This window comes from Ammodytes marinus (genome assembly GCF_949987685.1).
Source record: "Ammodytes marinus genome assembly, chromosome: 15".
NCBI lineage: Eukaryota > Metazoa > Chordata > Actinopteri > Uranoscopiformes > Ammodytidae > Ammodytes > Ammodytes marinus.
Window position 1 is genome coordinate 18129112 of NC_137219.1, and position 18390 is coordinate 18147501.

The 18390-nt window shown below is 43.4% G+C and overlaps 1 protein-coding gene across 2 annotated transcripts in view; it reads right to left on the bottom strand.

Annotated features, from left to right (window-relative positions):
- tiam2a (TIAM Rac1 associated GEF 2a) overlaps positions 1 to 18390 on the bottom strand; it is a 92407-nt gene that overhangs the window by 67349 nt on the left and 6668 nt on the right. The window contains exon 1 of one of the 2 annotated variants that reach the window (XM_080042876.1): positions 3292 to 3442. The exons of the other annotated variant lie outside the window; for it this stretch is intronic. The gene's annotated coding sequence lies outside the window, so the exon portion shown is untranslated. Of the gene's footprint in view, positions 1 to 3291; positions 3443 to 18390 lie in introns of those variants that run through there. 2 annotated transcript variants of the gene reach the window in all.

Consider the following 18390-nt stretch of genomic DNA (forward strand, 5'->3'; position numbering starts at 1 on the left):
TGTGTGTGTGTGTGTGTGTGTGTGTGTGTGTGTGTGTGTGTGTGTGTGTGTGTGTGTGTGTGTGTGTGTGTGTGTGTGTGTGTGTGTGTGTGTGTGTGTGTGTGTGTGTGTGTGTGTGTGTGTGTGTGTGTGTGTGTGTGTGTGTGTGTGTGTGTGTGTGTGTGTGTGTGTGTGTGTGTGTGTGTGTGTGTGTGTGTGTGTGTGTGTGTGTGTGTGTGTGTGTGTGTGTGTGTGTGTGTGTGTGTGTGTGTGTGTGTGTGTGTGTGTGTGTGTGTGTGTGTGTGTGTGTGTGTGTGTGTGTGTGTGTGTGTGTGTGTGTGTGTGTGTGTGTGTGTGTGTGTGTGTGTGTGTGTGTGTGTGTGTGTGTGTGTGTGTGTGTGTGTGTGTGTGTGTGTGTGTGTCCATCAGCCCAGTAGCCACAGCAAAACAAGTTAAATTGAGAACCACTGAATTATGTAGCACACACGGTACAAAGAGTCTCTTTTCGGCTATTTTCAAGTCACAGGGTTGAGTTGATATTTTTGTCCTCAAACTGCCACTAAAAGACAGGACGGGTAATGTCAATGTTGAGTTGGTGATAGCTCTTCAACCTGTAGCTGTGTGCATCCAGCAGGGTTCAAAGCAAGCCATGTGTCCTATGGTTGTTGGTGTCTCGATGAGTGCGGTAGCAAATGAGAAGTCTCGTGCCAAGATGCTGTCATCGCCGGCTTTTAGCTCACCTGCTTTTTATAGCAACCACTCCAGACACTGCTGGCCCGTGCACTACAAGCAAACACTCTGAAAGCCAAATATAATCTCAACCACACAAGTAAGAAATGGAAACATAAAGGTCACCATTACACATGCCTGCCTGGACTGCCTATACACTGGAACAGGAGCTTCGAAAAGACGATTCATTATAAGTTTTGCTAAGAAAAGATTTAAACACAAGAATTCTTTTGCTGCTTTTAGTTTGATCCTTTTGTCTAGGAGATGCACCAGTCATGTGGTTTCCCCCTGCAGTGCCTCTTCACCTAAAGACAGTAAAAATCCCCTCATCCCTGTGTGACAATGAGCACAGATGTTACCCACGCCTTATAAGTCACATGCAGGCCACCTTATATGGAGAAAAATGTGCAAGGGAGAAGACATGAAACATTGGCGTTTCTCAGGCCAGTAAGCCAGCACTTTAGAATTAACGACGACGGGGCACTCACACACAGCCTTATAAATGGCACGCACTGAGGAGAACAATTCCAAGTCTCTCCCTTGACGAAGGTTTATGTTGTTCACACAGAGCATCAAACTATCAGTGAAGGGAAGAGCCATTTTTCACATTCACAGCAGTCTTACATAACTCCACAAAGTTACCCCATTGTATGTAGATTGTACTGTAAATCAACTGACTTCTAAACAGATGTATTATGGAGGGGAGTTCTCGTAATAATGTCATCGTTTCCTGATGTTACTGAGCCCTTCAACTTAAAATAGATAAGAGATGCGCTGTAGATGCCTGAGAAGCAACTGTATCTCACACACAAGAGATGGTGGTGGCATTTCATTTCCCTTTTGTCACAAGCAAACAATTTTGACTGGTGACATTCCTGCCAGCTGAGAGCCATAACTCACGTCACAAAAGGAAAAAAATAAATGTTATAGACTGTTTTCCACTTTAAAGAAAAAGAGGGGAAATTATGGGCCACATTCAATGAGGATCACTAGGGTTCAAGACCCTGTCCCAAACCCGGGGAAAAACAGAGTAGTAAAAACACAATGTTCCTTGTGGTGGAGGATTTCTTTGCCGCAAAAATGTTGAACCACAAAAATCAAAAACATGCGTGTGGAGCCAAGGCTTCTGACCCCGGCAATTTGGTTACGTATGTCCAAAAGTTAAAAATACGAAAAATAAGGGTGAACGCATGAGAACAACAGCAATTCTGTAAGTAAATAACTATTACTGTATAGGTCATAAAACAGGCAGGAGAGGGCCGGTCGAACACACAAGCATGTTCCATCTCCGGGAAAATAAACGGAAGACATTCTTTTCTCTTGCACTCATGTGGAGCCAAAACCCAAAGAGCAATTATTAGTCAATTATTACTAACCATTTGCAGAGTAACCAATCTTCTAATCCATCATTCAATAAACATCCGTCACATTAATAACCATTAACATTTCACATGTTCTCCACTGTACTCCACCAAGAATAGGCTACTGTACTAGTGCCTGTCAAAGCCTTAGGGCAGATCAATGACCAGGCCAGGGCCAGCCTCTCTATTAGTCAAACATTAGCCTGTGTTTTTATTATTACTACCCTCCTCGGCGGCGTGCAAAGGAAGCAGGACAGTGTGACTGACGGTTTCCATGACAGAAGCATGCCTGGCCCTTCCTCCAGCTACTTGGATCTGTTTGCCCTGAGGTGGCCCTTCACTGTGGGGGTCCCGTGGCCCTTTTGTTACCTCTGTTATGTGGTTTACGGGCCCTTCCACCCCAGCGCACAGCCACACAACAATACAAGCTGAGATGTAAATCACACCCCAAATACAAGAGTGGAACATACATGGGTACAGCCTATTTAGTGGAATGACCAATGCTCCCAATTTCTCAGTTCATAAATCAGAAGGAAGAAAAGGGGAAGCAGTGTGACTCTCTTGACAATGCTGTGGGGTTATATGTTGAACATCTCCACGCCCAATGATCTATTGTGTCAATAATATGGTAAGCTAAATGGATATGGCGTTTTAATTATTCTATGAGCTGAGCATGCTGACAGACTGCATGTAGATTTTATTGATCATAACAAAGTAGGCTGTCTACCACAGCGCACAAAAAACTTGAAGACGGATATTGCATTCGAATGAGGCACTTTATGACCTGCTTAATATCCGATCATTATAACATAAAGGGAGAGGTCATTCTCTGTCTCTCTGGGATAACAACACACCCTGTGGCCCACACAACTGGCCCACGGTGTACCCTTAAAATTTAAATAAAAAGGCTTTCGACGTGTAGCAATTAAAATCCCCGATGACAGACACATGTTTCTGGAGAAAATTGATGAGTTCAGTCACAGCTGCTGAAGCGAGATATACTGCTCACAACAACCAATGAGAAGTCACCGGTGATATGAATGGTGAATATCACACAACAATGGTTCGCAAAACTTTTGTTTCACTGACAAACTTTGTGCGACTATCCTGAATTAAGATGCGTTTGGCTGTCGCCGCAAACAATTCGCACACACATAGAAATGAACGGAGTCCCTCTTTAAACACCCAACGTGACTCTGAAATAAGTTCGCTTGCAACTTACCAGCTAGTGTTTCCTCTGGCAAAACATACTTCTCTCGGTAATCACGAGTTTCCCTCTCCGCGGCCGCTGAATATAACGGTGTTGCATTTATTGGAATATATATAAATCGTAATTTTCTTGGAGCGTAGTTTCCACGATACCTCTGTTTCCAGACCAAATGTTCCTGGGACGGAGCGCCAAGAGACTGCGGACTCCTCCCAGACAATGTGGGGTTAAACTCCTCCTTCCCACACCGACACACAGAGGGGGGAGGGTGTGTGTGTGTGTGTGTGTGTGTGTGTGTGTGTGTGTGTGTGTGTGTGTGTGTGTGTGTGTGTGTGTGTGTGTGTGTGTGTGTGCTTCAGTATTACATTGGAATATGGGGGATAAATGGAAAATATATATATAGATATAAAACGCGTAAATTAAGGGTTTTCAAATGGTGTTGGTGGGTTCCTTTGAAGAGATGTCAGATTCCCCAGATAAATCAAATGAAGTAATTATATGGCCAGGGCCAGTCCTAGACTTTAAGGGGCCCTACACAAGATTGATCCCCCCTTCAAACTGTAAATACATTTGCACTGTTCCTTAGGAATTCATATAAGTAACTTCTAAATATAATGTTAATGGTGACACAGCAAGTTCCAAACTGGTTGAAACCATAGATAGTATGGTTGAAACATAGGCCTACACCATGCAGGCACATGAGGACATAAAATAAGGATGCTGCAAAATAAAAACAATTATACGACTTCCTTAACCCCACCTCCAAGTGTTATTTTTATTTTACTTGCAGTTCTGGAATACTCTCTTAGAATAGCTTGAGCAGATATTAATCCAAGTTTGTGCTGGTTATTTCATTTAGTTTAGTTTCTACCACAGAATCCTGAAAGTGTTTGTTTCAGGGGACATCCGCCCAAAAATGTCCATTTGTCTCTGAGCTTTGTGTCACTATTTTTAAGCAAAAATGGCATGACATTTTTGTTTAGGAACTTTAATTTTAATTGAATTGTCTTGTGTTCATTAAAAAAATCTGGGAACCCTGAGCAACTGCTTATATCATGTAATGGTAAGGGCTGGATCTCTTACATGACTATTTTACTTAAACTAAAGGGACAATCCACCAATTTAAATTTAAATGTATTCAATGTATACTCAGCCATGGAAACCAGCCATTTCCTGGCTCTTGAGAACATTTTCTACTAAACAAAAATAACTCTTATGATGTCATTTCATTGTGAATGATGAAGGGTTTAACTAACATAGTGTTTATTTATTTATTTTAATTTTATCAGGTTTTACTGCTATGCCTGCCGTACTGGCACCTTTAGGATAAATTTACTGAATTTGGATCTGCACTGCTATGAGGATGTATTTGGCAGCCCTTGACCTGGAACATTTCCTTCCCTTAGGTTCTCAGCCAGCTGGAAAGGTGAACAGGGTGAGCATACTATGCAGAGGGCTGACAACCCTGTCTGTCACATGGACTAATGAACTGATCAGCAGTGTGATAGGGAACAGGTTTGGTTTCCTCCGACCATTCAAACCGCATGCCAATGAAGAGCATTGTCACTGTCATTCTTGGGTCCTAAGGTTTAAGTATTCATTTTCTCTCTATCATTCTCAGTCACCCGCATCAAAATGCCTCCACTCCCTGATAACACTGTTGCGATGGCCAGGCCTCCATTCCTGCAATCTCCTCGGCAGTGCTCGTAAACCACAATCCAGCCCTGGTGTTTCATAATGAGGCTCTTTGGACTCATCTAATCTGCATATCAGCCTCTTTATAGCTGCTACAGCCGGGTCGGAATGGAGATGCATATCTCTCTGCTTCCCATTGTAACTCCAGATACTGTTATGCACTGCTTCTCTCCTTAGAGATCAGTCCCCATCTGTCTACACAACAAGTGGTCCTCTCCTACCCATTTACTTGTATTCAGCCACAGGGTATGCAGCCTCAGTTAGTCAAGCATGTTGTTTTGAAATCGACATATCTTATTATGCATCTCAAGGAGTGTCAATGAATTACGTGTAGGCAAATGAAGTCGTGAGAGAACGTGGATCATTGCTAGCCGAGATGTGTTGACGTTGGAACTTAAGGTCTAGAGACAGGTCCAAACACTGATGTCACACGGGATTCTGATCGTCCCATTTATCCGGGAGAACCATTATGTCGAACCACGATTGCTGCAATTTTCCACAGAGCAAATGTCATCAGTGTTACCAATGAAGTGCTACACATTCCCACCCAGAATGCAATGTTGTGCAGTGGAGCATTCCTGATATATTCTGGCCCCATAGAGGCTCTCTGTGTCATCTGGCAGCTTTCTGGAGCTCTGGTCGCTCAGCATCTCATTAAACCTAATTGGCTCTGACGGACATCCTGCCACCCATCATCCCTTTCTGTTTGTCTGGCAGTCTGAGACAAGACAACAACCCTGACCGGGCCTTTCCGATGAACTCACAGAAATATTGGTATTGGCAGTTTATTGCTTTAAAACACAACGGGGGAGCAGAAAAAGCAGTGACCTCAGCCAGAATTTTCCCCTTTTTTTTCTGCTGACGCAAAATAAATATTCTGCAGATAGGCAGGCAGGTACGATCTCACACACACACATGTACACACAAAGTCACACACTTATCAACACCCTTAGCTCCTTCTCAACACCCCCAGTCCAGCCAGCCGCCCTCACTGTCACCACTTTGTTTTGCCAATTATGGCCTCGGCCATAGTAATTCTATGTGTACGTGAGTGTGTGTTACTGTATGGGAGAATGGGGGAGGGAGGGAGGGAGGGAGGGAGGGAGGCAGCAAATCCCCGGCTAAGAGATGTGCTCCCTCTTCTCACTGCTGCTCATTGTACAACGTGATCCGGTCATTATAACCACTGTGCAGGGGCTGGTCTGTTCAGTGTCCACATGCTATTAGCACTCTCATTTGTCATGTAAGCCCCTTAATGGCTTACTGTGGCTGGGACAAAATTGTCTCGTACAGTCAGGTTTCAAAGGGATGGCAGTCTAGTGTAAAATGTTTCCCCGCAGTCATGGAGGGGCAAGATGGTTTTGTGTGGGACACGGCATTCAGAGACACAGGAAAGGCGTTGTCATAAGGTGTTTTGTGTGAGACGGAGGGAGGGCTATAATCACACACACTCACACCACACCCTCAGACAGCTCCTTACTTGCTAGAATAAATACAGCAGCCAACATGAAAGCATCCACGACCACAAAGAGGCGGCTGCAGCGGCTCAGACTAGACACACAACGGGACAAAGGAAATCTTAACGCACCAAAGGCGATAGAAGGACTCGAACGGAAAGAGAAGGCATGAAAAGGGGGCTGGCCGTTTCGAAAGAGCTTCTAATTGAATACGACAGATCTGATCTAAGTGATAGCCTGCCGACTCCTGAGGGCCTAACTGATGAGAAATCAATCACGACAACGAGTGAACTGTGTGTCGGAGCAGCCAACCTCTCCGGCCAGTGATATGCGGGTCTTTAGAGCCCAGACGGAGCAATTAAAGGCCCTGATTTACCTTCCTATACATGTGATTTCATTAAAGGTGGAGAATGCATGTTGTCAAAACCCTTTTTTGTCAAAATCAGTGAATATCTCCTTACAATCCGTTACCTGTACATACTGTGTGTGTCTTGAGAAATATCGTGTTAACACAGCCTATAGGCTCTGTAAACGGGCATGTTGCTTGCTATGGTGGGTCCTCTTTGTTTACATACCCGTATACAGAGCCTAGGCTGTTTATTAACACACAAACAAACAAAATCAGCGCAGACACATTACCATAGATAGTATATACAACATTACAGAAACGTAGCGGAATGTGAGGAGGTATTCACTGATTTTGACAAAAAGTGATTATGTCAACAAGCTTTCTCCAGAATCGCTGACTGTGCCTTTAATATAAGATTACAAATGTCAGACCTTTTACTGCAAAAAAAGAGTCTTAATTCCAAGTGTGGACACATGAGAATAACTCAACAGAAACATCTCCCACTGCCTCATTAGGCGTAGGAGTTATAGGTGATATAGCCTTGCACCTGCTATCAGAGGACATATACACCTGTCTGGAGGTATTAACGGGAAACCACATATGTGACTGATATGTCCCCCACACGTTGCATCATCTGTCCATCTGACTGCCTGTCTGCCACATGGATATGTCATTACTGAGAGAGCAACAGAGAGAAGGTAAGGGTGGGGGCCGGTAGCCGAGCTGTTGATGATTACTTGAGTTGGAGGTGAAGAAACTATCACGAAGGTGTGACTTGAATTAGGGTTTTGTGTCCCTGTGTGTGGAGGAAAGATTGAAAAGGCTATTTGATGAATGGGAGGATGTGACAGTAAAACAAAGATAGAGCAGGAAAAAAAGGGAGAAAAAAAGGGAAAAAGCTGAACCTGTGGAAAATAAATTCTGGTCTGGGTAAACAAGACCACATTTGCACCCGAAGCCACTGTATATCTGATTGTTGGTCCATGATCACATAATCCAAAAGCACCTGCATTTTTTTCCCTCTGATATATTGCATGTTTCCATCTATCATCTACTTGCAGGCATTACTCCCTGAAAAATGAACCATTTCAAATGCAAGCTGAGGTTGTGTAAGGATATCCGCATTTTTCTCTGACAAATCAAGCGGGCTAAGGCATGCATTGTGGTTACGGTCATTCGTCACGGTCATTTCTGGAGAGATATCCCAAATATTTTCGGAGTAGTTGGTCCCCGATAGTAAGCAAGGTTGCTTAAAGAAAATGATGAAAGCAATCGGCTAATTCAAATGTATGTATCATTTAATAAGGCTGAATTTGACAGAACACATCAAATGAAAATAAACAGTCCAAAGCTGTAGGGTGTTGTAAGGTTGGGTCATTTTCCAAATAGACACGTACATAAATGTTTACAGCAGTACTGTGCAGCTGTAACTCATGGCCTAGCTGTCAGAAACCCCCACAATGGTCACAATATAAATCTGAGGGATCGATAAATGATCTACAAAATCACTGTACCCATTGTTGAGTTGTGTTGACTCCATGTACAGTATGTCCCTTACGGCTGCAGTGCTTCTACACAAAGAAAACTCATTGACTCTCTGCACTAAATGTCTAGCTTTTACCAGTTCCTCTCAGGCAACACAGCCCACCTACATCAGCTCAGAAACAGCAAGCTGCCACCTGCTCTGACTGACAAGAAAATTGCTTGTCCAAAAAAAATAAAAAATAAAAATCCCATCAGGCCACGTCTAGTCAGGCACACAGTGACACAGTACCATGTCCATGTCTAAAGATGGGAGGGAGCAATTATGACTGATGGACCGATGTTGGATAGCTCAAAGCTGCGGTCAGCGTGACGTCAGACTTTCAATTCTAAAAATGTACAGGAGAGAACACACGCGCACCCATTTTTATGTCTTCTTTAGCCCGATGTAGGGAAGAAGTTGAGAGCTTGTAAGAAGCCAAATATATCCCACATGGGAGAGAGAAAGGACATAAATGATTGAGAGACCGTGGGGAGATAAGTTTATGAAAGTAAAGATCAGGACTGGACAAGCCTGGTCTTTTATAGACTCACAGAAAGAGAATAAGGGATCCTGTCTGTAGCTCTGGGCTGGAGTGACAGTTTAAGCTGCTTCAAATCTCTTCACTCCTTCTGGTCAAATGACTTCAACCGCCGCCTTGCAGCCAGAGGCCAGCCGAGGGGAATCCAGAGCAAACGCAAAGGACAGTTGATGGAGTACAAATCAAAGGCCTTATTCAGTTAAAAAAAGAGAGAGAAAAAGAAAAGAAGAGAAGAGAAGGAAAAAAGACAAGGAATGGCGAAGGCTGAGTCCAATGAGCCAAATGCAATCACTCACTCTGAAGCGTAATGTGATTTGTATTGGGCTGTGCAGGAGCTAAATTCTTCTCATTCTAATTTAATAAGACCAACAGACCAACTGAAAACAAGCCATACAATTCAGACACAAACAACATGAAGCAGAAAGTTCAAGGCTTGGAATAGCAGATGTGATAATGACGTTTTAAAAATGCAACAACATTCAACCACACAATTTATTTTTCTCACCAATGAAGGTATAGCTATGCCCTGGGATATGGCCTTTGTGGATCCCCAGCATAATATCCAAAGTGTTAGAAAACAAATGGGCTCTTTTTGCTACATTAGGGTTGTGATTGTCCCTGCTCTGGGCCTGCTAAGGTAACGTTCCCACACCCATTACCTCCTGGCGCCCCACTGGGAAACACTTTCACACCCATGTGAAGGGAGCCGAGCACAGAGCTGTTAAAATTACCTTGTTAAAATCTGCTCATTTCACTATCTTAATTGGAAACACTCACGCTGCTCTGGGTCTTTCCCACAAAATCATCACCTACCAGCACCACGCCGAGTTACATAAAGCACCAAACCCAAACGGGAAGGTTGTCCGTCTGGCAGCGCAGGTTTAAAAAAAAAAGTAGGAAAACGAATGACCTGGAGCCGTTAGTGGAAAGTTGATACTTCCACCCCCCCCCCCTGTCTGGACTGGTTTGTTTACAGGCCCTGTGGAGGCATGAATGGCAACCGTGGATTAGCCTGTGCGCTTGTAAGCTCACGTTTCCAAGTTTGTGTCTGTGTTTTTAGTCTCATAAGCAGTTTTTTGATTCCCCCTTTGGGATAAACTTCAGTTATTCCTAAAGAGAGAGCTGAGAAGTCCTGCGACAGCTGTAGAAATACAATTCACTATGCAAAATACAGTATATAGGGTTCCAGTTCGCTACAAATGATTTGCTCTTTTACTAATTAATCATTCGCAAGAGAGCTCCTTTAAACAATTGCCCATACATAGCTCACAACGTAGCGAGGTGCAGAGCGGTGTCTTTTTTTAGCCTTTACAAAACAAAAACAAGAACAAAAGTATAAGGAACAGTTTAAACACTGTGTGTAAAGGTGCAGTGTGTAGAGGGTATCCATGTTTTTCAGAAAAGACTTGGTAAAAATGGAATAACACATTCATAAGTAGGTTTCAATTAGTGTATAATTGCTTTAAACAAAAGTTGTTGTTTGTTTTATTGCCATAGAATGAGTGTTTATTTCTCGACACAGGTGCGTGGCCCTCCACAGAGGCCGCCATGTTGCACCGCCATGTTTCTACAGAAGCACATGTATGCGTTTTATATAATCGGTGTCCACCGCACATTTGTTAGCACAGCCGGCTAACTAGCTAACCAAAGGTGAGGGAGGACATCAGTAGCAAAACTTTGGGTTATGTGCTTTATCGTGGGAGCAAGTCCTGGATTCTATCAGAGTGAATGCTAGGTCCTGCTAATTATTAGATTTGGGGACATTTGTGGTTAGAGTGAGATTAATATTTAGCCATTAAGGTCCTTTTTTTACAGTCTTGCTTCTTTGTATGTGTATTCACCTGGGTTAGCTGTGAACAAAAGAAAAGCCCTCAGCACATTTCCATTTTGTAACAGAGGATTTCCCCTGTTGTTTGTGTTTCCTACAGCAGCCCTCGGTAGCCTGTTTAGCTAATAATAGCTAATGAATGATTTCATGTGAGACTCTTTCTCATTTGGGCTGTGAAATCGGATTAGTTCTCCTGGGTGCTGTGATGTGTGTGTGTGTGTGTGTGTGTGTGTGTGTGTGTGTGTGTGTGTGTGTGTGTGTGTGTGTGCATTTGAGTTGAGTTAGGACAACCTCTCAATAGAAAGGGCAGAGCATCCACTACTTAGGAGAAACAGGGTTTGCATGTACAGGTAGGTGGGCAAAAAGAAATTGTATATGATAGGAAGTACAGTCTCTATTCAAAAGCACTGTGTTGCTGCCACTGCACACATCCCAAACTGTGGGTAACAGGATATTGGAGCTTCCTACAAGGAAAGGCTCCAGGTCATCTCATCCTAAACAGGTTTAATGTTGTTTGGGTCTCATGATGTGGTAGGTCACGGCTGGGCTTTTGAGTTCATACTGATGTTATCAACTGGGCAACGCTGGTAACTCCTTTAAGGCCGAGAAAGCTCCAGGCTTATACTGTGTGTCAAATAGGTTGTGCAAATTTAACAAAAAATAAGATTGTTTCTTATATTGTGCATATTTTTTTTATTGAATGTAATCGATTACCGTACAGTAAACTTGTGGCCCTCATCACAGCAAATACATACCAAACAACTTGCACAGAGTGGAAGGAAATGGGGCTTTAATTGGGGCCCAATAGCTTATTTGTCTGTCTTAACAGGTTAATCCGACCATGTTCGTTACAGACAAAAAAAAAAAAATTCTCGTCAGTGCTAAAGGATTGGCCCCTTTATGTTCTGAACTAATAACTTTCTAGTTATTCCACATTATAGATTAACTATTTTTTTAAATATGTTTTATTACTGTTGAAGATTGACTTGTGTCAGTGGATCTTTTCCGAGCAGTTTGGCTTTTTGTATTTTAACAATTTAACACAGATAAGACAGTGTTAATTGAATGTGCATAACAGGTTTCCTCTCAACAGTGAAACAATGAGAATATCAAATTCCATGGCGACAAATCTGGTATTTTTTGTATATGTAAATAATGTCCCATTTTGAGAGAGGTCGAACTGAACAGCAGATGAGTATTTGATTAAGCAAATAAAACATAACATAATAAACATTGTCAACTTAAATTGGTGACTTTGAATGTGTAGCTGACCTTGCAATTATGATGATGATTCGTTTTATATGAAATGTTTATAATGCCTACGTCTCCTGTGTTAATTTACACCTACACTTGCTCCTACCTGCCCACTGTTGGCAAGGCACCAAAACAATGAAAACAAGATCCAAGTAGCAATGAAGAGGACTTTATCCTTTAATTTATGCACATGAAGACCAGTTAACCAGAACTTCTTCTGCCCCCTCCCCCATCCTGTCCACTTCTTGGTGGCGTGACAGATAGATGAAGTCTCTTGTACCCTCTCTCCCCCATATCCCATCCCAGAATGGACCTGTCCCGACACAGTGACTCAACCACTTGAGATGAGTGCCCGGTTCATGTTTCTCGTTTTCTCCCTTGTGTCCAACTTTACACTCAGGCTTTGGTGAGGGGGGAGGGGGGTAAAAGAGAAAGGGCTAAGCCCAGACTGTCTGCTTACTCACTATAGCTACGACTCCCTCTTCCAAACAAACCCTCTGCAACACCGACCCTCTCATACTCCTCCGCTCTCTCCACTGAGGCCATTATATGGGTTGTATTACCTCTCTGACTCGAACGCAAACACCATTTGTTGCAGGGATGCTGTCCTGAATAACACTGTAGAGGCAGGCAGTGCCGTGTTTGTTTATAGTGTTCGACTTCAGTGCCCACTCCAAGCTTGTTTTGTTTGTCTTAGCGATCGTTACACTTATGGCATTCTCTTTCTCATTAGTACGCAAGGTGGTAATATTATTCACAGTAAGGATACTGACATTTACGCAGCTATTTTAATATTGATTAGATAAAATGCCATCCAATCGCAATTATGTAGATGTATTCAGGTGGCCAGACAGGTTGAGATGCGACCACAATGTTATAAAAAAAAGAAAAGAAAACGGAAGGTAGTCCCGACAGATTGCTCTAATCTTGGTTTTTGCCTTCATGGTTGTCACTCACAACAAACAAGGTTCAAACAAGGACACACAGGCATTTTCTGGTCTATTTTATAGTCCAACAGGTAAGTGGACCATCTAACCAGCGGTTTCCCCCTAGATCAAGATGGATTAGGGTAAGATGAATAACCTCCATGTTGAGGGGTAATATATTGCTCTCCATAGCCTCTCTGGACATGATGACGAATTAAACATATGAATAATGTTCTCTATTTAATTGCATTTTTAGTTATGTTTAATGAACCAGGCAGTAGCTTCAATTGAGACGCTCAGCTACCAGGGCAATCGGAGCAGACTGCGACAAGCTTCAGCGAGGAGTAAAAAAAGAAAATAGAAGGATAGAGAGCGGTGAAGGAGAGAAAGAGGAGTAGAGAGGGGTGAGGGGCAAACGGTCAGGGGGATAAGGAGGGATCAGGGGAGGAAGCAGAGCGAAAGAATAATGAGGGAAACACACAGGGGAATAAAAGAAGGGAAAAAAGGGGGACAGGGCAGAGGGAAGAGAGGATGGATGTAGAATCAGATGTGGGATGCGAGGAGTGCAGCATCAGCGCTCCTCTGCTCATCGCTCATTTGTCAATTCATTTTGCAGGGGCTGTGGGGCAAAGCCTGTACGGTTTTTATACCGCATCAAACGAGACAATGGTCCTTGAGTTAAAGCCACAGTGCGTAACTTCTGTCACCCCCATGAGGAATTCTAAGTATTTACAACAACACTGTATATCTACTTAAGGTCAGCCTTCTGTGATCGCGCATGGATTTTACACCAGGGTCCGGGATTGATACCAGTTTGTAAATGCTACCATACTGAGAAATACAGAGAGTTGGGTGGAGCTGATAGGCTGAATCAACTTTGTGTCAACTCGTGTGGCGATGGCTTGAATGTAACCGACCTTCCTTTATATGGAAAAGTTAGGCACTATGGCTTTAATCGTAATGAGCGAAAGAAACGGGGCGAAGGAGGAAAAGACAAACTGATTCCAGATTTTATTTTATTACAATGGTTATAGAATGATCGGCTACTGGCTGTCATGTTTACCACCTGTGTATTAACTAGCGCCGCGTAGCCACAAAGAAAGAACAGGAAAGGAGACAAGTGGAAAGAGGGACGGGAAGGAAGAGAGTGTGAGAGCATTTCCTCTACATCTTCTCTAGGTCATGGACTTCTCAACCCTGATCGCAGAAACACACTCTCTCTCTCTCTCTCACACACACACACACACACACACACACATTGGTGTGACATCTGCTGATGTTAGGCCCTGTCACGTCGCGGTCTCTGCTGGGGCCGGCCGTCACAGATGTTCCCAGCGAGGTCCTCAGTCCATCCCCTGCACCCCCTGGGAGAGTTCAGAACGCAGGTCCGGAGAGACACAGAGACAGGAAATCTGTTCTGTTTAGCAGGCCGGCGGATCCATATCACAGACACACACGCGCACACACACACAGACACACACATACACACAAATGCTTCAGAGTACACTACCAAATTAAACAACATGAGGATTTGTTCAGGAGTGCGTGTTTCCTGAATGTACTTTAGCACTTTCATAGGCAGGAGTGTGTGTTTTTTCTTTATCTTCCTGTGTATGTGTGTGTGTGTGTGTGTGTGTGTGTGTGTGTGTGTGTGTGTAGGCGTATCTATGATATCAAGTTAGAAAGTGTCTGCGTATTTGATATATGTGGGCGAATAATTGAAAGAGTTTGTGTGTGAGAGAGAGTGTGAAGGAGAGTTGGACTGCGTAGGTGTATGAGAGAAAATGCGAATGTGTGCGAGCGTATTTTGGATGATTAAAAAAAATAAAGAAATGTGTGTATTTGCTTATGAGTGTGTGTGTGTTAGTGTGTATGACAGCCGGGTGATCCCTGATGCCTGCTGGTCATTAATAAACATGATCATGAATTTTTAATCCCCATCAGCAGGGTGGCAGGGGAACCCTCGTGGGTGATATTGACAAAGCCTCACACCAACACACACACCAACACACAGACACACTCAACAGATTGCAGGAGCAGCAGGACGGCGGTTTGAAGCGCTTAACACAGGGTTCACTACTCATGAGCGGGACATTGGCTCTTTTCATCAGTGTTAATAAGTGTCGGAAGATGAGGAATTTTCTTTCTTTTTTCACCTTACGTTTAACATGCAAACCTTCAAGCATTCAGAACCCAAAATGAAGGACTTCCCGTGTGTCTTTTTAGATAGTGCTGCTGCTGCCCAACTACAAAGAGACAATTCAGAACAAAACGTGTATGATGGACAAGTGGAGATTGTGGGAATATTTCCCCCTCAGTGCCTGCAAAGTTTCCCCTCATTTTCGCTGGATGCCATATGATAAATATGAAGAAGAAAAAGTGTTTTATAATGTGCTGTTAATAATAAGGCCGATATAACATTCGGTTTCCTGTTTTTTTTAATTAATTTATAGAATTGGTATAATTATTACTCATGTAAGGAGAGATTTTACATAACAACACAGAGAAAAGGTAATATATTTAGATGGTATGAGACGGAAGGAGTCATGTGACTTAAACAACGTCTTCTTTTAGGTTGAGATTTGTCACACATAACCGTTTTCTTCCATTTAAATAGTCTGAAAACTGTCCTGTGGATAAGATAAGGACATTGTGTCTTGGAGTAATGCATGTTTGATCAAAACTTATATCTTAAAATATATGCAAATACAACCCAAACTACCTGCATGTTCAGACCCCAGTATAGGTAAAATAGTAGTCATGTTATTTTGTAATATAAAATATTGGCCTTTAATAGTGTCAACTTTATTTCAAAGATGATGACTGTCTTCCTTTAAAAACCAAAGTCAGTCAAAATGTGTTTCAAACATCAACATCTTATGACTCCCTTTGGATGTAAGTGGTTTAAAAAAACATCAGTTAAGACACCACAAAGTTTGATCACAGTGCTCTGATCTCACAAATCTGTCAACTCCCTCCCCGCCCCATCATGCCCTCCCCTTCACTTCTGGTGAGTCAGAAATTCCCTATCTTGTTTTAATTTGACACCGTCTGCTGCACAGTCTCACCTGCACAACTCTCGGGAGGAGAATCTACTCCTCGCCGTCGTAAACAAACCCGCAGACAACGGAGAGGTTTTCACTCAGGGCTCATTATACCAGCTATAGCTGCTGCACCAAACAGCACACGGAGGCGGGGTGGCAAAGGAGACCCGGGGGCGTAAAAATAGTCACAAGTGTGGGAAGGTAGACACACACAAACACACAGTCACTTTGTGGATTACCTAATGGAAACAATGAGGCTTGTTGTTTTGCCTGTTGATGAAACAGGTGTCACATCTGCAGGAAGACGCTGAGTCAGCCCTTAATAAGACGATTGTTATAAGGTTCTTCTTTCCAAATGATGACAGACGTGTGTGTGTGGAGGCCACACAGACGGCATGAGAACAATATGGATGGATATTAAAATGACAGCCACTTATTAAGGCAGTGTGAACATGTGTGTGTGTGTGTGTGTGTGTGTGTGTCTGTGTGTTGGGCTCCTCTGCCACACACTATCTGTAGCTGCAGAGGATTGCAAGAACGAGTCACTACATAAACAGAAAAAGACTGTAAATGCTGCAGTTAAATGAGCGGGCACAAGCACATTACGTGCACGCGGCATCTCTTTAAGGAGAGCAGCGTTGGTGTTAAGACTGACAGCGTGAGGCCGCAGCTCCCACCTCCCTGTCTTTGCTGATACACTTCAGGTCTCCAAATTCCACAGCCCCCTCCCAAGCCCCCTGCCTAATTTCCATGCACATCATGTGCTGCGCTGTCGATCGTTGGCACCGCTTGCTCAGCATCTCAGCACACCTCTCCCACCCCCTGCATATCTCGTCTCTCCCTTCCCCGAAACACACACACACACACACACACACACACACACACACACACACACACACACACACACACACACACACACACACACATTCCTCATCTGCGTTGGCAGATTTAATAAACTCCCCATCACCCAGATTTTAAAGGCATTTCTCTCCGCCTGCCATGAATCATGACCTAATACTTCTCTGAAATGCAGTCATTGTCGTCTCCTTGACTGCCCTCTCTCGCATTTTTTCCCAGACTCCTCCCTGTGTGGTGTCCTTTAACCTCCTATGCCCCAGTGACCCCACAATCAGCCCTCCATATAAGCCCTGGACGATTTGTGATGAGAAGCAGAGGCACTGACACAGACAGGTTTTCGAGGCAGATAGTCACATGTAAACAGATGGTGTATGTTTATTTGATGTGTGTGGCCACTGACAAGAAAGATTAGAGACCAGTAACAATGTTAACAGAGACAACAGTTGTAAAGACATCATCCTTAACCGTAGATGTAGGCTACTGTCTCTGCCTGTGTAAACTATGTACGCAGTAAAGAGTTTGATTTTGGTTGCATTGTGGCAACCGCTGACACGCTGCCAATGCACACACACACACAGTTAGTTATGTGTGTAGGAAAAGGTATTCAGTGACAGGCATGTAGACCACTGATAAAGCGAACACACACACACACACACACACACACACACACACACACACGCACACTGCTTCTTAGAATGCAAATACACACTGTCTTGGCAAACATAGGCTTTTTTCCACTCCTCCTCCAGGCATGGTGTTAAAAAAGCTTGCCAGCGTCAATAGAGGATGAAATGAAATATGCTCGTGACATCTGAGGACCAAAATGAGACGAGTTGCTGCCTTCAACAGACAAAAGGGGAGCGTTGCTCACTCTGTAGAGGAGAACAAATCGAAGGTATCATACAGACATCAGTTGGGATTTGATGAAGCTCTGCCTGTCACTAGGGAAGCCTCAGAAAGAACTGTGCACTAAGGCGACAAAGACAGAAAAATCAACTCTAAGAAAGCCCAAATGTTGGGGTTCAAAATTTCTATTTTATGCATTCATAGTGAAGCAAATGTAATAGTTGGCTTCAGGTTGGTGTCGAAATAAACGTCTTAGGAACCTATATCATAAGGGTTAATCATGTTGTGAGCATGAAAGTAGTATGAGATGTGAGTGACAGTATTCTTAATTGTATTCTTGTGAGGATGTCAGTGACCGGAGGGTGAATCCTAATGACTTTGGTGACACCTTCACATATCCTTTAGCACCACCATGAGGTTCACATTTGTTTGTTTTGTGAGATGTCTCTAGATGGACTGGCACAAAATGTGACATTTGTGTCCCTTTTAAGTTGGACCAAGGTCATTGGGATCCATCATCTGAGCACACTGGCTACCTGATCAAAATTGAATGACAATCCTTCCAAAAGTTTTTGAGAAAGATGTCTGACTCTGGATGAAAAGGGTGAACCTCAGTTAACAGAAAAATGACAATGAAATTGAAATTCCTCTGAAGCACATGAAAATGAATGGAACTAGGGGGCGCCCTTAGCTCAGTTGGTAGGGTGTCCCCCCCATGGGCCTCGGCCAGCAGCGGACCCCGGTTCGATTCCAGCCCGCGGTCGTTCTCTGCATGTCACTCCCCTCTCTGCCCC